Source organism: Peromyscus maniculatus, chromosome 6 (genome assembly GCF_049852395.1).
Source record: "Peromyscus maniculatus bairdii isolate BWxNUB_F1_BW_parent chromosome 6, HU_Pman_BW_mat_3.1, whole genome shotgun sequence".
Classification (NCBI taxonomy): Eukaryota; Metazoa; Chordata; class Mammalia; order Rodentia; family Cricetidae; genus Peromyscus; species Peromyscus maniculatus.
In genome coordinates, this window is record NC_134857.1 from 36,260,148 (window position 1) to 36,280,904 (window position 20,757).

The 20,757-nt window shown below is 41.8% G+C and overlaps 1 long non-coding RNA gene across 1 annotated transcript in view; it reads left to right on the plus strand.

Moving 5' to 3' along the window:
* The window catches only part of LOC143273730 (uncharacterized), a 72,047-nt gene that overhangs the window by 41,075 nt on the left and 10,215 nt on the right, over positions 1 to 20,757 (plus strand). The window lies entirely within an intron of this gene.

The window sequence follows — 20,757 nt, forward strand, 5'->3', positions numbered from 1 at the left end:
CTTTCTGTCTTTATGTTTTAGTAGATGATTTCAAGTCCAATTAAAAAATATACTTGAGCAACTGTCTTTCTTTTCCATGGGAGTGTCTAAATAAAAAATCCCCCCGAGACACTAAGTCTCTGTAATTAGGACTCATATGTCAGCAGTGAGGATCATGTAGTCTCTACTCACATCACGTGGGAACAAAGGCCTTTCAAGAACATTCCAAAATGCCTATGTTATCCTTGTATCCTAAGCGTGAAAATGCACACAGACACACACCCTCTTTCTGACACACCCATGGGGTCAGTGCTTCTGTTTCAAGTCACATTTCTTCAAGCCACCTTTCAAAGAAATAGCCCCCTGTTTTTGCATCTCTAGATATTTTGGGGTCGTTCTGGGAAACCACTATCAGGAAACCTTATTTGACCCCCTTTCAAAGCATCTTAAAAACTTCTGATGTCTTGTTTAATTCAAGTCATTTAAGTTTTCTGACTATATTTGCATAGACTGAACATAAAATTGTGAAAAGTGAATGCAGGATTAACATATTTAAAATTTTTTAAATAGGTTATTTTTTTCTTTCCAAGTATAGGAAATCCTGAGTCTTACACTTGCTAGGCAACTGCTCATCTACTAAGTTATATCTCCGTCTCTTAAAATTAAAATTTGAGCTGAGAATATTATGGTCCTTGGAGTCTTTTAGCTTTTTAAGTTTTGTAAGACACAGACATAATTAGCTCAAGAGAGAAAATTTTCTTTCTTTTTTCTTTATATTTATGTATGTGAGTGTTTTGTTTTCTTACATCTGTCTCTATACCACGTGGGTGAAGTGCCCATTGAAGTCAGAAAAGAGCATCAAAGCCCCTGGAATTGGAATTATGGATGGATGTGAGCAACCATGTGGGTGCTGGGACTAGAACTTTGGTCCTCTGGAAGAGCAGCCAATGCTCTTAACCACTAAGCTATCACAATAGCCTCTTTTATTTCTTTTTAAGAGAAGATGTTGCTGTGTGTTTCAGTCTGGCCTCAAATTTGTCATCCTCCTGCCTTATCTCCTGAATGCTGGGATTATAGGAGTCTGTTATTACCATTGGCTTGCCCCTTTTTGTTTAGAGGGAATCAATGAAGAAAAGTCAAATTAGCCCAATTTAAAAACTTAAGGCTGTCTTCATAGATAGAGCTGCTGCTTTCAGAATCCATTGGCATCATGAGTGTGACACAGAAACAATGGCTCATAAATTATCTGGTTCCATCCTAGCAGTAGAAATTTATTCCACTGGAATAATTTAAAAGTTTACATTGGCGTTTCCTGTTGCTCAGGCTAGCCTTGAACTCCTGATCCTCCTGTCTCAGCTCCAAAGGCTAGGTTTATGGGAGTGGCACCATCATACCCAGCTCTAGCGACCTTTTAAAGATTTTTATCTCTTGGACCCATGAGAGGGCTCAGTGGGTAAAGATGCTTGCTTCTAAGCCTGCAGACCTGAGTTTGATCCCTGGCATCCACATGGTGGAGGAGAGCACAGACTCCAGCAGGATGTGCACATGGTGGAGGTGAGCACAGACTCCAGCTGGATATGCACATGGTGGAGGTGAGCACAGACTCCAGCAGGATGTGCACATGGTGGAGGTGAGCACAGACTCCAGCAGGGTGTCCACATGGTGGAGGTGAGCACAGACTCCAGTAGGATGTCCACATGGTGGAGGTGAGCACAGACTCCAGCAGGGTGTCCACATGGTGGAGGTGAGCACAGACTCCAGCATGATGTGCACATGGTGGAGGTGAGCACAGACTCCAGTAAGATGTCCACATGGTGGAGGTGAGCACAGACTCCAGCAGGGTGTCCACATGGTGGAGGTGAGCACAGACTCCAGCAGGAAGTGCACATGGTGGAGGTGAGCACAGACTCCAGCAGGATGTGCACATGGTGGAGGTGAGCACAGACTCCAGTAAGATGTCCACATGGTGGAGGTGAGCACAGACTCCAGCAGGGTGTCCACATGGTGGAGGTGAGCACAGACTCCAGCAGGATGTGCACATGGTGGAGGAGAGCACAGACTCCAGCTGGATGTGCACATGGTGGAGGTGAGCACAGACTCCAGCAGGATGTGCACATGGTGGAGGTGAGCACAGACTCCAGCAGGATGTGCACATGGTGGAGGTGAGCACAGACTCCAGCAGGATGTGAACATGGTGGAGGAGAGCACAGACTCCAGCTGGATGTGCACATGGTGGAGGTGAGCACAGCCTCCAGCAGGATGTGCACATGGTGGAGGTGAGCACAGACTCCAGCAGGATGTGCACATGGTGGAGGTGAGCACAGACTCCAGCAGGATGTGAACATGGTGGAGGAGAGCACAGACTCCAGCTGGATGTGCACATGGTGGAGGTGAGCACAGCCTCCAGCAGGATGTGCACATGGTGGAGGTGAGCACAGCCTCCAGCAGGATGTGCACATGGTGGAGGAGAGCACAGACTCCAGTTGGATGTCCTTTCATTTCACCAAGGCTCTATTTTCTGGTTATTATGAAAAGTATTTTAATGACATTTGTGTATTATTTTGTGAACACTAGTTTTGTTTTTTTTTTTTTTTTTTTAATCTAGAAGAATATTTTCTTTTTTTAAACAGGGACTATTGTGATGACATTTGGGGGAGGCAGAACCCACCTAACAGCCACTTCTTAGCATCTCTGCTGGGAAGAAGGCCTGGTCTGGGTCCTCATCTCCTAGGCAGGGCCTGCAGATCTTGATGTGTCTGTCAGCCTCTCATCCCAGGACTGGGACTCAGGACTTTCCCCCACTCCTTGTCATTCCCAGCCTGTTCACTTTCACTCTCTAGGCTGGGATCTGCCCTTCTGTAGGCTGCATATTGACTGGGGCTCAGGCCTGGACTGCAGAACTGTTTTGTTTTCATGCTGTTTGGCCTGACATTCAGTAGACATTACGCTACAGTTTACAAAACATCCTCTGGATGCTGAAGCGCAATATGAGAAGTCTCACTTGTATAGATTCTTGTAAGGAGAATCACAATTATTCGGGAGGAGTTACCAAGCCGTTTGATAGTTACTGGAGCAGAGTGTGTGTGTCTGAAACGTTTTTAACCTTATGTTTATTTAATGTGTATATTTGAACACAGAGTGAGCTCTGTTTGGATAGATAGATCCCAAGGCTAGTTATTCTGTTGTCTACATTTCTATCAGTGGCACTTAGGGTAATGCGTTGTGTGCATTAAGGGTATCCAATGAATGTCTGCTGAATTCGTTAATGAGTGAATGGGGCAGAGGTTTTCCCCACTAGGCACACGTTAGGACACAGCAAACATTTTTCTCTGTCCTTGTCAGTCAGTGTCAGCTGCAGCTGGTCAGAGCACTGACAGATGCATGGAACACACACCAGTATCAAATGTCTGAATGCGTTTGGGAGAGCAGTGCTTCAAATGTCCCAAGTCAGGTGCGAATGGATTGCAAAGGCGGTCCAGGGTATTTTAGAAAATGTGTTTTCTTCTAGTCTCTGTATCAGGGTGAAAAAAACATAAAAATTCATAACTGGAAATTTATAACAGTGAAGCAATTTACATGAGTTTGAAACCAAAATGCATACTGTAAAAGCACTGTATTATGGGTAATTTGTTCAACTATCTCATTAACAAATATAATACATATGCAAGAAAAAAATCTTTCATGGTACCATAGTACTGTGAATTGAAAACAGAAAAATCTGTCTGTTATTTATTTTTAATTGCTACCTCCCAAATTTATTTCACGCCAAACTGAAGACTTAGATGCCGTAGAAGAGGCAGCTAGTGCACCAAGCAAAGAGGGAAAAGGAGAAGAAAAGAGGAGAGGGCAAGGTCCAAGCATTTGCTCAGCAAAGAGAAACGAGGTTGGATTGATGTGTGACCAGAGCTTCAAGTTGCAGAATGGGCAGTAAGCCAGAATCAGCGCATGGCTGGCCCTGGCCAGATTACAGGCAATCCTCTCTGTGTCCAGACTCAGTGTCTGTCACAGTGCCTCTGTGACTCCAGCTCAAAGGTGGCACTCTTACAGACTGGCCTGTGGAAACAGCAGTGATCATGTCGACCTTACGTGAAAACATCAGAGTTGGAACACAGCTTGTGTGGCCATGGATGAGGGTGGGGGAGTCCAGATGTTGGGAGGAAGGTGAAGATTTCCACTTGTTCTCTGTTACATTAGGTTTGACGTTACTGTGTAACAAGGTGGCTAAGACTCCAAGGCAATGTGCATTAAGTTGCAAGGACAGAGCTGAATTTTAAGGGAAGGAAGGAGTTTTGAAGCCGAAGTGTTGCTCTTAGACTGATTCCGAATACTGCTGGGAAAACACACAGACATGAGGGGCCAGCTTTCTGTGCTGGCTGAGCTGGAAGAAGTGGTGGAACCCTGGGATGCTACAGAAGTACACAGCCACTGAGATATCCAACATAAGCTTGTTTGTCTTGTATTTGAAACACCAACAAAGCTCTCTAAGACTGATTAATGGCTAATGCACAGAGTCGTCTCTTGATCTCTTAGCTCCAAAAGAAATCCTAGCTCATCTGTCTACTTCTCATGTCATGTATCTCCAACAGGAAGGGAAACATTTTTCTTTCTTGCCCTACTTACAGTTTTGTGCATAGCACACTAGTAGACCTATTGAAAGCTTCAGATAAAGGGCTGATGTCTTTATGAATTTCTTTGTATTAAACCGAAATTTTTTAGTCAACAAAAATCATAACTATAAGTTGTTTGCAAAGTATAATTTAATCCTTGCACTGGGTTGATCTATCTATCTATCTATCTATCTATCTATCTATCTATCTATCTATCTATCTATCATCTATAACCTGTCTCTCTCTCCCCATCTCTTCACCCATATTTCCATCCATCTATGCATCATTTTAGGGTTAACATTTTTATGAATTTTATTCATTTGATAACTTAATGTCTATATACATTACTGATTCATTTCTAGGTAAAGGATGTTTATTTAATCCAGAGTTTTATTTTGAAACCATTATTCTTATTATTCTTATTATTATATTTTCTTTTTGGAAGTACTCAATATATATAATAATAATAAACACTTTAAGGGGGTAGTGGCTTCCTCCTGGCTTGCTTACAGTCCAGAATGGGGGGTGAGAACCTGTTCTTCCTTACCTTTCTTCAGGTACCAGCTCCCACCCTTCTGTGACTCCTAACTCTCTGGGATCTCCATTTTCTCGTTAGTTATAGACCACACACTCTCCATTGCTATAGCCTCATATCTAAACACATGGTTATGATGACCTTAAGATTCAGTGCCTGCCTACCCACCTACTGTCACCCAGCCACCAGCACAATAACCACCCACCCTAAATGTCTCTCATATGTCAGGTTGTTAGAATGGATGGAAATCCCCGACCTGGCTTTTATCTTCCATGGAGTAAGTGTTCTGCTTGACTCACGTCTGCAGGCCCCAGGCATAGCTTAGAAGCTAATGCCTGAAACAGGGTCTCTAACAGCATTTCCTCTCCCAAGTTATAATCTAGGTCTTCTCTGTGAGAGTCAGTAACAGCCGGTCCCTGGAAACTCTAATGTGTCACTGACAGTTTATCTGCCTTCCTCACTCTGCTGTGACTTTTGTATGGACAGTTCTGGCCTCAGAATAAAGGCTGGGTGAATGTTTTTTGACTACATGCAGGAATGACCCAGTTTACCGCCACGTCTGTAGTTTTCAGTCCAATGGTCTAAAATGAATTACAGAATGGAAATAGAGAAGGCTATGCAGCACTGTAGGAATGAGTCCAGTCAAGCGTCTAGCCCGTCCGCTGCCAGGTGGTCCTTAGCTGGGTTCCAGAAGCGGAAGAAGAGATGTCCTGCCACCTGTTTGTGTCCCACCACCTGCTTTTCTTGGAGCCTCACGGTTCATGTTTATGTTGAAAGTTGCTACATCAGTTTCTTTGAAGAGGCTAGATTCCATTTGTGCATCTCATTAGGCAGCTACATGAATGGGGAAAAGTAGGACTGTGTGGTCTGCATCTTTAAAGAAGGTGGTGGGTGGCATCTTCTGTTAACAACACATCCGTTGCCACCACCAGCTCAGCCCAGGTCTACCACAGCTCAACAAGGATGACAGTTTCTAGACCACCTGGGCTTAGTAGTTATGCTCAGCTCCTATAGTGGGCAGGACTAAAAAGGAAAAAGAACAATCAGGGAGCCAAGTGCATGGATTCAGTCCAAAGGAACAAATATTAGAAACAGGTGTGAGGTGTTTCCTGGGGAAAAGAAAGCATTAATTCTCCAACTGGCAGTGAGCTGTGCTGTTTTTCCCCAGAGTTAGCTGCCTTTAAATGTTTTGAAAAAGGAGGTAATTGTAAACTTCTTTTTTTTTTTTCCATTTCAAGCCATTGTTTCCAAAGCCCATATATCTTCATAAAAACATTTGGGCAATTATGAGCTTTAGAAAAGAAAATGTTTTATTTCCCCTTACTTTCCAGTGTTATCATGTCCTCCCATTGTTAGCATAGATGTGAGGCACAATTTAGTGTGTGAGGCATGTGACATATGTATTATACTACCTTACAAGTAAAATATGCTTTATACTGACCTATATGCAAAGCTTATCATCCACACTCGTTTACAGCAAAATGTCAGAAAACAGCATTCTGATGCTTAGCTTCGTGTAGTTTAATATCTACCTCATTCAGGAATGCATTTGGCCTTGTGGCAATGGGTAAATTCCTTACTAACAGTTTGAATTACAACCTATGTCTCTGAGTATTTAGTTTATCATGTACAGTAGATGGGAAAGGATAAGCCAATTACAAATCCTCTTTTAAATAGTTGTTATTTTTGATGGTCACATGATAATACAATTTGTTTCTCTCTTCTTTATTATTGAATTATAAAAATTTAAAGTTGCTTGCTTAAAAATATTCTTCAAAACATAAGTATAATTAAAATAAAATACACATATATTTTATTTGGGGTGTGGTTCATTGGTAGAGCACTTGCCTGTAATAGACAAAAGTATTGAATTTGGCCCCCAGCTCTGCAGAGTGAAAAACCTTTGGGGGAAACACTTCTAAGGACAGCCAGGGTAAACTGAAATAATTCAGAGAAATAAATACTAACCCAGGGAGCATTCCTAGACAGTCCTGACATCATAGACATTGCTTCTTCGTGTTTTGAAAGAACACTTCCATACATGGAATTTCACAGGGCTAGTTAATAAGTTTAATTACAGCAAGCTAGGCAGCCATATTGTGTCCTTAGTTTTTCTCCTTGGTTTAACTTTTAAAGCCTAGTGACACGTTTCATGGATCCCTCGTAGTAGAGGCCGCTCTCACTGGTTGATTGATACAAAGTGACCTCACCCCCCAAGTCAGTCCCTGCAGTGTTGATTAGCTGGTTTCTTGTCTACATTCCGAACAGCATCCACACTTGTAGACCCCATCACAAGTTAAAGGGAGCAGAGGGCTCGGAACGTCCCATTTTTTTTTTTAATTTAATGTACATTGGGATTTTGCTGCATGTATGACTGTGTGTGGATGCCAGATCCCCTAGAACTGGAGCTGCAAACAGTTGTGAACTGCCTGTGGGTCCTTTGGAAGAGCACCCAGTGCCCTTAACCGCTGAGCCATCTCTCCAGTCCCAGAGATTCCCCTTCTCACTTGGAGCTCTCACCCAATTTCTCTTGGCCACTGCCTTTGATCCCTGAGAGTACCATTTGGGGATCTTTTCCTGCATCCTGCCTTCCAGCTCTCAGTGCTGCTAAGATGCACTCACGACAGTAGAGAGAGGCAGCCATGCGTGGGGCCCTCAGGATCCTTTGCCTCCTCATTTCTGCATGTTGTCTTCTGCCTCTTCCTGGCCAGTTCTCATGTCTGTGCTGCTAAAGCAAGGGTATGTGCAAATTATTACTGTCCTACTGATGAAAATACTTGAAGCAATATGCCAAAGCATCCTTGGGAGACCAGGCTGTCCCTTGCATATCTAACTGTGCTGTGTGCTGGAAGAGGGTGGGGCCTTCTTGTTTTGTAAAGTGGAGGTGGGGAGCTGATTAGGAAAATGACTGAGGGGTCTTGCTGATTCTGCTTGTAAAGGAGAAATAGATGGTCTTGCAACCCTTAGTTTAGCTATACTGCATGTGACAAATATACACTAGAAGGTACACCCAGGATACCTCAACAATATGGCTGCCTAAATAAGACCAGAGTAAGGACAACACCAACAGGCATGTTAATGTGGAAGAGGGAAATCTCACAGGACAACCAAGGGCTAGACAAAGAGCTACCAGCAATATATATATTATGTGGGGGACCCACCCATTTGTCTGTGGGAGGCCCACTCCCACTTTTCCCCCAGGATACTCTTAAGGAGGGAGGGGTGAGAAATATCTAGACAGGATGATACAGGGGAGAGAAACAGAAACACAGGATAGCCTCGGGAGGGCCTGTATCAATATCCACTGGCCCCTTCTGTCTCTTCAAAAGGGCTTTTTATAGGAATGCCAAGGAGCAGAGCAAAAGATCTCCCCTAGCTCAGCCAAGTGCAGACTCTTCCAATCACCTGGTAACCATGCACATGGTCAAGCCATCCTCTAATGCAGCCCGCTGGGTACAGTAAGTTCAGATCTCACTAGGAAACCTCTGTGGGCCTCCACAAAATTAGAGAAAAAGAAACCGTGAATTTGAGAAGGAACAAGGGATTGAAGGGAGAAGGAAATGATGTAATTATATTTTAGTATTTAAAAATTGCAAAAATAAAAATAGTTTGGATGAAGAAAAAAATAAAATACTGTTAAAAGTGAGAAATTGGGAAACAAACTATGGACAAAGTGGGAGCTGTAAACCATAAACATCTCAAAACAAATGTTTTATGTTCATTCTACAGACTAGTGTTTAAATAGTATCTCTCATACAAGAAACAGAAAACAAGACTCAGTTTTGGGTTATTTGCGGCCCTCTTACCCTACGAGGAAACACGACAGAATCCACTAAAAAGAGTTTTATTAAGATAAGGGAGAGGGACAGATGTGCACAGGCCTGAGGAAAGACAGTGAGTGAAGAGGGCCAGAGAATCATGGCGCTGGCTTATAAAGGCTGGGCTGCGCCTGCGCACACAGGCCCATGTGCCTATTCCATGCATATGCATAGATCACATGGTTGCGCTATCTGCTTTATGCAACTATGCAAAGCCACGGGGTCCTGGTCACGTGAGACATTTTGACCCGGAAATGACTAGGCAGAAGTGACTAGGTCCAGCCAGGCATGCCCAACCATGGGGGTGTATTGTGAATCCATATCACCAAGAACTGACCAGATGCACACAGTGGTGCCTTTAATCACAGCACTCGGAAGGCAGAGCCAGGCAGATCTCTGTGAGTTCAAGGCCAGCCTGGACTACAGAGGGAGATCTAGAACAGGCACCAAAACTACACCAAGAAACCCTGTCTCGAAAAACCAAAAACCAAGAGAGAGAGAGAGAGAGAGAGAGAGAGAGAGAGAGAGAGAGAGAGAGAGAGAGAGAGAGAGAGAACTGGTCAGACAACCTGCCTCTGTTTGCAGGTAAAATGTCTTCCTCCATGTGGTCTGATGTCCTATCAAGGCTCTTAAATATCGCCACAACTATGTGAAATAAAAACCACCTTCCTGATACTGCCCATCAATGTTTTCCTTCTGAATGATGTTCACCTCTGTGGCAGGCTATAAAACAAGGTAGTAACTTCTCAACTTTAGTTCATTAATATTGATGTGGAAAACCTTGACACTGTTTTTCATTCACAGACTTTATCTATAACTGTCTCTGCGTGATTTAAAATATATTCACTTTAACTATTCTAATTTCAGTGATTTAGGGAGTAAAATTGCTATCTCAGTTTTGAGTCATCTCTATAATTACAATGCAAGATCATTTTAATAGGAAATTAAACACAAAGCTGTATTAGGCAGAAAACTATAGTGTCTCTTTCACTGTGGGTGGCTTGTGTTGACACTAATTCCTTGTTTTAGTATTGATGTTAAAAAAAGAAAATTATACTTACTTTTTATTTCAAGTGACCATGCAGGAACACCCAAAGCATGGCGTGATCAAACTGCTGCTTGCTTGCCAGCTTTACCCTGAGGACACTGCTATCTCATTGCAGAAGCCTTTTGCTTCTTCCTGCAAGGTCCTCTTTTCCCTGTGCAATGTCCCTGTGGCTTAAAGAGATCTCTTCCCCTTTAATGCACACATTCAATTCAATTTTTAACACACACACACAACATTGCATAGACTTGGGCAGTGCCATGTGATAGTCTGGTACATGTACCTGTTCAAATGGGGCTAAGTGTATTTCTCATCGACTATAACTTCTTTAAAAACTGAAAACCCTCCTGTATTGCACATTGCGGCTGTTTGCAGTCACACCATCGACAGCACAGCAGCCCCCGTTCCTCCTGCTCTGCCTCAGAGCCCTTCATCCTCTGTTCCTTCTCCCTGCAGCCCTCCTGGCCCCTTAGCCTCCAACACTCACCGTCTCCAAAATCCACTGCCTCAGATTCCATCTGGTTCTATAAAGAAGGTCATTGGTCGACACCATGTTTGCCTACAAACCTGCCTTCAGAATTCCAAAATATATACTGACTGTTTTTTGTTTTTTCCCCAAGACAGGGTTTCTCTGTGTAGCTTTGGTGCCTGTCCTGGATCTCGCTCTGTAGCTCAGGCTCACCTTGAACTCATAGAGATCCACCTGGCTCTGCCTCCCCAGTGCTGGGATTAAATGTGTGCCTGGCCTTTTTTGTTTCTTTGTTTTTGTTTTTTTTCCGAGATGACTGTTTTCAGGCAGTAAGAGCTGGAAGGGAATCTCTTTTCTTTTCTTTCTTTCTTTCTTTCTTTCTTTCTTTCTTTCTTTCTTTCTTTCTTTCTTTCTTTCTTTCTTTTTTTTTCTTCCTTCCTTCCTTCCTTCCTTCCTTCCTTCTTTCTTTCTTCCTGCCTTTCTTCCTCCTTCTCTCTTTTCTTTTCTTCCCCCCTTCCCCCAGAGCTGAGGACCAAACCCAGGGCCTTGCACTTGCTAGGCAAGTGCTCTACCACTGAGCTAAATCACCAACCCCCCTTCTCTTTTCTGGTATGATTTCCCTTACCATCTTTGTCCTTTCTTTCTGCCTGGAACATTACTATCTCAAGTTGCAGTCTTTCTCTGTCATCTCCACTACTTATCACCCAGGTCTTCTGGAGCATTCTATTGAAAATGATCACATTTATATGATCGTGGGAAGGCAACCCATGGCCTCAGGAAGCAATAGGGTATTCACATCAAAAGAGAATCTGAAAGTCCAGCAATGGTGGCGTATGCCTTTCAGTTCCAGGACAGCCAGGGCTACACAGAGAAACCCTGCCTTGAAATCCCCTTCCCTCAAAAAAAAAAAAAAAAAAAAAAAAAAAGGATCTGACAGGTACTAGCAGATGCATGATACACACATTACAGTTAGAAGTACTGTGATTACTGTGATAATGTCAGCAATAAATGCAAAATCATAAATATCCTATGGGGAAAATTATGTGCCTTCTACAGGGGTAAAAGATAAAAAGCATATCAATTATTGCTGTATGACAATAATAAAGAAAAAAAGTCCATGGATTTGAGAGAAGTGGGCAGGCAGAGGATTGTGGGAAGGGGTATGGGAGGGACAAAAGGGAAGGGGGAAATGATGTAATTATATTTTAATTAAAAATAAATATTAAAAACCAGACAAAAGCTCATTTGCATTAGAATAGGAGGTAACTATTTTCTCTTCTGTGCTTCTATAAGCTAATTTCTACCCACAACCGAGCTACAGTGTACCTGGACAGCAGAAGCATATGCCACCTTAACCATGTCTAGAGAACAGAGGGAGATGGCAGCCCTTCCCACCCCATCAGATTCTCTCCAGTAACATGCAGACACATACCCCAGCCGTCAGGACTCCTACAGACGCCCACCTTCCCCAGGACCTATTCCCAGAGAGGAGTTGTGGACCCAGAGAATGGACAATGCTTCTAGACCTTGGAGGCCACACCCGGTTGCTCAGGTCTAAAGATGCAATGGCCAAAAGCCTCACTTTTTGGTTAATCTGCCACTGTTTGTTTAAATCTTTATTATGACTCTTTGCTACTTTAGAATTTCCATTTAGTCAAGAATTTTTACCTGTTCTAGTCACACTCAAGCTTACATGGAGGATGTCCATAAACAGTTGAGTTAAATAGTGCCTGTTATGTGGCAAATATTCACAAAGTGGTATCAGGAAAGAGAGTTGGTGTACAGTATTGCAGAGCTTATAATTGAAATCTTGGAAAGAAGACTTCTTTTAGACTTAAAAAAATTAATTTATAACCTAATATTCGGTACAGTGACAGACACACATCTTTTAAAAACAGCTTTCTCAAGGTATGTGATTCAAATGCCATATAATCCATCCATTAAAGTCTGTTCTTAAATAGACTTCAGTATATTCATGACTACTCAGTTTTAGAGCTATGTAAATGCTTTAAAACAGATTTTTAAAACAACTGAAATATGGACTCTAATAGTTCTACAATTTAATATATAGCTAAAACATGCCATAATAAATTATGTGTTTGTGTAATTGTTGCTAGAGGCTTAAAATTTTCAATTTAGGGTTTTATAGATGTTTCTAAATAATAAAGATTGTGAGGAAGGAAGGAGACACCCGGAGCTACAGATGGCCTAGTTTGAAGTGTTTTCCAGCTGATGGTGGTTGCAGGGTCCTGAAACCTGTCGTTTCTGCACATCTCTTCTAGATGCGGTCTCAGGGGCCACGAGATGGAATCATGGATGCTATTTTAGTAACTTTGTGCTTTCTCTGACTCTTTAAACCAAACCAAATAAAAAATGACAATGATCTTTTGTCAATTTGAATTTTACTTTATAAATTTTAAATTGTACATTTGAGAGTGAGTAAAAATAAATTAAGATATCTGGGTAAAATTTTTGGGAAAATTCAACTAATACCTTTAATTCTAGCTATTTTCTCATAGAAAATATGACCATTGTTATTTCAGAAAACCCTAGATAGAGGAGAAATTGCTTCAAGTTTTAAAGTAAGTACTGCATACTGAGTTCTTAGGGAAAGTGTATTCTTGACTTGTTTTTTTTATTTGATTTGATTTTTAAAAATTTTAAAAATTTATTCTATGTGTTTTTCACATCATGCATCTTGATCCCATTCATTTCCTGTTCCTTTGCAATTGCCCTCTGACCCTGTACCCCCTCTCCCCAAATAAAACAAAATTCAAGATAAAAAAGGAAGAAAATAAAATGAAAAAAATAAAGAAAGGGGGAGGAATTAAAAAATCTTGTCATGGAAGCTGCAGTGTGACCCAGCAAGTCATGCCAAATACCCCTTTGTCCATACATCTTCACTTGCAAGTGTTCACTGATCTGGTTCGAGGCCCTTGGTCTCCACCACATGTTTGATGCTGGGCCCCCACCAGGACTCTTCCTGGACATCCTGCTGGCATCCTGTGTTGTGGAGATCCTGCAGCTTTGGGTCTGTGGGTCAGGTTCCTTCACATACTTGAGCAGATCGTAGATGGGGTGGATGTCAGGCCAAGTCATAACCCTGGTTCGGGGCGTGGGCAGCTGTAAGGGATGGGAAATGGGGACAACTCTCCCATGGTCACAATTTTGGGACTGGCTCACCTATACCTGCGCTAAAAGTGTTGGCTCTTTTGTGCTGTCCTGGTGAGGTACAGGGTCTGCTCTCAAGAGTGTTGCAGCTGGTGGGGGTCAGGGATGGCTCTCCCACTCTTATGACCACAGGGCCAGCTCTCCCACCTGCCTCAGGAAGTGATGGGTGGGCAACTCTTCTGTGCCCATGCTACCACAAGACAGATGGATCATGGGGACAGTTTTCCCATGCTCATGATTTTGGGACTGGCCCACCCACACCTCTGCTAACAGGGTTGGCTCTGTTGTACCTCTCTGGTGAGGTGCAGGGTCTGCTCTCCCGAGCATTGCATCTAGAGAGGGGGTCAGGGACAGCTCTCCCACTCTTACTACCACAGGTCCAGCTCTCCCACCTGCCTTAGGCATTGATGAGTGGGGGGATTTGACTTGTAGTTTTAAATTTTGAAAACCAAGCCTAGAACACCAGAGTACAGAAGTTTATGAAGAAGAGGGTCTATGGGTAGAAGAGGAAGTCTCCGTGGGTGAATGAGGAGAGCATCAGTAGATATGGGTAGATATGCACAGTCCTCACTGCAGTTACTTTTAAAGCAACATACAGGCCATTAAATAGATTTTTAGACAATTACGTGATCATGAAGTCTATATGGACATAATTTCGAGAATGCTTCCGTCTTAGGCTTCACATATGGGAACAACAAAAATCTTAAACTAGTTAAGGATATCTGCAAGAAAATTAAGCCCAATGTCATCTTTAATTAAAAAGCAGAAAAAAGACAATGAAAACAATAAGTTGGTATTAATGTGCCAGCCAGTCAGGTGACCAACAAGTTATTTCAACAGACAAGAGTGGGGATGACATAGTAGGGTAAGGCAATACAGGCTGTCCTTTGTGGCTCCTTGTTTCAAATGCAAGTCTGAGCAAAGCTATTTTGATAGAATGTTCTAAACACAGTGTTCCAAAGGAGAACCCTAAATCCACCCATTATCTGGGTGTGTAAGTCTAAATAACAGGGAGCTCCCTCAGACTTAATGGTTATGTAGCAAATGGAAGCCAAATGACCTAGAAACAAAGACGGAAAGAGTATTTTCCTTTTTAAATACCCATGGAAGAATTTAAAAATTGGAAGACTGATAAAAGGAGCCATGCAATTATACAGTTATGAGAAATTTCACTTGGTTCATGGATTGGCATCTTCTGTCAGACTTGCATCATATCCCTACCTCACCTAGAAACTATTTCCACAACCCTACCTAGCTTTAACCCTGCCTTCATTTAGGATTCTTGGGTACTCAGGTGGCTGGCATGAGCTCTTTGTCCAGTGAGCTCACATCTGCGTGGAGACTATTCCCCTCCCTCATTTCAAAACCACCCACTCTTTGTCTTTATTATAAACTCCGTGGAGATGGACACAGCACTGGCCAAAGCACTTTCCTAGTTTCTTTGTGAATATTTAAATTTAGTAGACATTTTATGCAGAGTGCAATCCAAATTAACTCATAAGTTAGGCAGAGCTCTCCTCACAGATAAGGATATATTCTGAGCACTTCTATATGAGTGAGACTCATTCATATTTATTGAATACTGGAGAAGTGTTAGCCCTCTGTTAACTTGTTTTTTTAGGAATTACTTTTAATGTAACTTTTCAAAGTAGTATAGAGTTATTGGATCGAATTTCAAGTATTAGGAATGAGTGAAAAAGTTAAAATTGCTAACTTCTTCAAGGCCACTCATTATCTAGGGGTCTAGCATGGGCTTGGCCTCTCTTTTATTTTCTATTTTAATCAAATATATACAATAAATGTACAAATTATTTATTTATAATATAAATATTAAATACATAATTTAATATTTAATTATTTTTATTTTATGAATATCACTGTTTTGATATCCGTTACTCAGGGCTGGTTCCCTCTTTCCACCATATGGTTCTAGGGATAGAACCAAGGTCATCAGGGTGGTGTCAAGTGTTTTTACCTGCTGAACCGTCTCTTTAGCCTGTTGGAAGACTTTTTTTGTTTTGTTTTGTTTTGTTTTGTTTTTTTTGGGACAAGGTTTCTCTGTGTAGCTTTGCGCCTTCCCTGGATCTCACTTTGTAGATCTCACTTTATATATATATGCTGTGTCCATGAAAGTCAGAAGAGAGAGAGTCATATCCTTGGCATTATGACCAGTTGTGAGCCACCATATGGGTGCTAGGAACTTAATTCAGGGCTTCTGTAAGAATAGCCAGTGCTTTTAACTACTGGGTCATCTTTCTAGGTACTTCAGCAAATATTTTCATATTCTCTGTCAATATACTTTTTCATTTGCTCTATAAAATCCCATTGCATGAGATTTTTCATTCCAAAAATAATAAGTTTAATTTTAGAATAAATTGACAAAACTGGGAGTAAACTAAAAAAATAAGAGTAACGAAAAAAATCTCTAGAATATTAATTTATTCCAACCAATTTGTCTACTTAACATGTTCCTTAAATTTTATAAGAAGATAGAAATCAGTTGAAACTGCTTTCAAGAGGGTGGGAAGACAAAAGCCACTTGAAAAAACTCATTTAGGTTTTGGGGTTTTTCTATGTGTATGGGTGCTTTGCAGCAGGGTATGAACATCACATGTGTGCAGTACCTGAAGAAGCCAGAAGAGGGCACTGGACCCATGGTATTGGAGTTACAGATGGCTGGGAGCCATGCACATAGATGCAGGAAATTAAACCTGTGTCCTCTGCAAGAGTAGCCAGTACTCTTAACCCCTGAGCCATCTCCCAGGGCCAGCAAATGCCACTTTATAGTGGGAGTACTAACAACTTTTAAAATATCTGTCCTTGAAGTGTATAATTTAGATGTGTTTTGCCCAATTCTCTAAGAGCCCCTCTTTATAGGCAGAACAAGAGAATGCAAACTTCCTCAGAATGACCACCAGGTGGTCTCTGCTTGTCCTCCCAGGACTTCATTAGTGAAAAGAATTAATTCTGCATTACCTTCCGAGGCAACTCTGACTTTTTAGAAATATCTAAAAATTGTTTTTGGCTATTAAAATAAATTTTATTATTGGGTGCTTTATGCCTAGAATGCCCATGCAGAGTTTAATTCAATCTTGGTGCTTTATGATACAAATGTAATTCTCTGTTTCAAATGATATTTGAATATAATCATCCCCATTGTGACTATTTTTTTTTTCCTAAGCAAACTCTCTTGAGCTGTTTTGAGCATTTTATGGTTTCATACTCTTTCAGCAGTCTGGTTATCTTCCTCTGTTTATATTCCTATTTGATCAGTGTCTTCCCAAAGTACCATGTTTAGAATTGAAGATAATAGCTCAGATGAATTCTGTACATTTTCAAGTCGAGGGAACATGTCCTTCCTGTGCTCAAATGGAAACTTGTAATTCATTACAGAACAGCTTAAGGTGGTGAGTTGGCATCTGGATTAACCACACTACTGTGTGAGCACCCCCCTTCCATCATTATTTCAGGCATGGCTTTGTGATACTAGAGTCTTTATAATTCAGGAAAGAACCAATAAACAGATACGACAGTCGCCTTGAGCTGAATTTGGAGGTGAGAATCTACAGCTTATAACCCCATTGCTTACAGGAACCAATCACTCATGTTAGAAGAAATACTGCAATTGTGAGGGGTGACCTTAAGTGAATAGCGTTAGAAAGAACTACATTTCTTTAACCTCACTGAAGGGAGATTGCCTTAATGAGGGTTTCTATTGCTGTGAAGAGACACCATAACCACGTGACTCTTTTTTTTGAGGGGGGGGTTATTTTTTAAATTATACTCATGATATTCATTAATTACATTCATGATACTAATCACATTTGTGGTATTCATAGATTACATTCACAGTATTTATATATATATATATAATAATAATAATATAAATTTATATATAAATTTTAAATGCCAAATGTCATTTATTGAAGGAGGGAGGAGGTCTTAAATACAAGCTTACAGCACAATGGGAGAACCCCGGAGGGCAGAAGTTTGCTACTGATGTTTTACAATCTTGCATCTAAGCTGTTAACATCCATTATTCAGGATACACAGACAAGGAACTTCCCTTTAGCATTCAGGAGGGTGGACCCTGGCAGGGAATTAGCATAGGGAGGATATCAAGGTCAAGGTCCGCAAGCAAGGCAACAGTTACCCAAAATGGGGGCCAGGGACCTACAGGTCCCCCTTTTATTAAAAAATGAGTTTCTGACTTGGATTGTGTGGGATGTCAGCAGGTCACCTTACCCATCATGGAGACGCCTGCCCAGGCCACACAGGTGTTCTGTCTTAGGTTGGTGAGTGCCTCCCAGGTATTACCCGTCTCTGAATACTCATTGTCATTCAGGCTCAGTCATACGTGAGCTGCAGAGTTAACTGCTGCCAAAGATCACAAAGTAGCACTGGGATTGCAATCTGTGTGTTCAACACAGAAAAGACCCACAGAGGTCCTATCTCACCCTTAGCCAGTAAGCTAAAGGCAACTGAGCCATTCCCTTCCTTAACTAGCCATACTGTACTTTGGAGTCCTTGTATCCCAAAAGCAACTGGAGCTTGAGTTTATAAATTTATAATTTTCAAAGAACCATGGCAACTCTTATGAGGAAAAACATTTAATTGGGTTGTCTCACTTACAGTTCAGAGGTTCAGTCCATTATCATGGTGGGACATGATGACATGCAGGCAGACATGGTGCTGGAGAAGTAGCTGAGTCCTACATCTTGCAAGCAACAGGAAGTGGTCTGAGTATCACACTGAGTGATGTTTGAGCATGCATGAGACCTCAAAGCTCATGCCCAGAGTGCCACACTTCCTCCAACAAAGCCATACCTACTCTAACAAAGCCACACCTCCTAATAGTGCCAACTCCCTTTGGGGGCCATTTTCTTTCAAACCACCACAAAGATCATGAGAGTGGGAGACTTCAGACATCAGGGCTGGACTCTGCAATAGGCTGCAGGATGGGAGTGGGGAAACTGGTTCCCATGAGGGAATTGAGAACTCTAGTGGAATGGCCTTCTCTAGCACAGGCTGAGACATCACCTCTTCTCAAGTGAAGAGTCAAGCAACACTGGTAATGACTGAGCCAATGCCACTGGAACAAAGAGCTTAAAAGCTTCAGGCCTGATGTCTGACCCTGCAGGCCACCATGCCTGCAGAAAGTCACATTAAGGTTGGCCAGGGCCCTTTCTGCTCTTCTTACACATCTCAGTAAGTTAGAGATATGTGTTCAGAACTCAGAGTACAAAACAGTGATTTGTATTGCGGGATTTTATAGGAAATGTATTACAATCGAAGTTTCACATGGTATTTGGAAATAGCAGTTAATATTTCGAATTCATCACCATAATTTCCAAATACAAAAAGTGATCATAGATGATAGTACAGGGGTTAACAGACTTTTATTGTAGTAGAAGGAAAACATTCTTGGTAGTTCTACATGCTCTATCCCCCAACTGGGAGATACGTTTTTAAACATTCACTTATTTATTCTGTGTGTGAGTTGGGGTGGGACATACAGGTGCCACTGCCCTGTGTGCAGCTCAGAGGACAGCTTGCAAGAGCTGGTTCCCTCTTTACACCATATGGTTCTAGGGATAGAACCAAGGTCATCAGGGTGGTGTCAAGTGCTTTTACCTGCTGAACCGTCTCTTTAGCCTGTTGGAAGACTTTTTTTTTTTTTTTTTTTTTTTGGTTTTTTGAGACAGGGTTTCTCTGTGTAGCTTTGCACCTTCCCTGGATTTCGCTTTATAGACCAGGCTGGCCTCGAATTCACAGAGATCCTCCTGCCTCTGCCTCCCAAGCGCTGGGATTAAAGGTGGGAAGACTTTTTTTAAAAAAGGATTTTAGTCCAGGGAATTAAAGGAAATACTGGTTATCAGACCAGTCAATCCTTTGACAGACGGCCTCATAAACAGAGTAAAAGCGTGGGTCCTGCTCTTGCAGCACAGGGTATGAGGAGCAAGCCTAGTTTAGTGTTAGTTGTTGACTCTCGTCCCCTTAGATCATCTAAAGGGGTGAAGTAGACACAGCTAAAGAGAAGGTGGGCATGGGACGGAAGTCAAGGCAAGCCCTCGTGCATCCACTAAGGGCATACGGACAGAAGGAACCAGTATGGAGCTCCCGTCTTTGCAGAAAACACAACTGTCGGAGCAGTACGGATTGGGGCAGAAGTTCCGAGGCCAGGCTCTCAGCTGGCTTGATGGTCTTTCTGAGTCTGTTTCCTCACCAGGCTTCCCACGCTCACAACACGGTTAGACCTTTCTGAAGGCACTCTGAAAACTGTATAATGTCAGTATGAAAAAAAAAAAAAACTGTGGTGTTCATTAGAAATCCTAATGAAAGGGCATCATCAGAAGGCTTTGACTATTCAAAAGAAGAAGTGAAGAATGATAACTGTAGGAGACATTGGGGAAAGCATGAGAAGTTGGCCTGAAAGGATTGATTGGAACTTTGAAGGAGGGTGAGGTAGAAGAAAAGAAATCCATGTGCAAAGAGATGGGCATTAAATTGTAAGTCATACGCCAGAAAATAAAATAGTCAGATATGATGGAGTCATAGTTTATGAGAGACAGGGGAAGCAGAGGTGAGACTAGACATATTATCTGATATGAGTTTTGAGGTGCACAGTACTGAGTGTGACACTCTCTTGTAACAAATGAATGGCTATTTCTAAGCGGAGGCATTGAGATGGGGGGGGTGCCATGTCTTGTCAGCAGTGTGGATGCTGGCAGTAGCGAGGGCTTTTTATTCTGTCTGGAGATGGTACTAGTGTAACAAAACACTAACGAGTAGATAAGCCTGGAATGTGACTAAAAATAAGACAGGTAGAACTGACTGGGCACGGGGTCCCACCGATTGCAAAGGGAAAAGAATCAAAGACAGTTTTGGTGTTCTGTCTCTGCTTAGGCAGAGGTGTCCTAATTTGCAGGGGTCACGGTTTGGGGGACCAATGGAAAAGTTCCGGAGATGCAAGGGTTGCATTTTTTATTCTTTCTTTCTTTATTTTTTTTGCGTGTTTAACTTTTTTTCCTTTTATTTTATTTTATTTTATTTTATTTTATTTTATTTTATTTTATTTTATTTTATTTTACAATACCATTCAGTTCTACATATCAGCCACGGGTTCCCCTGTT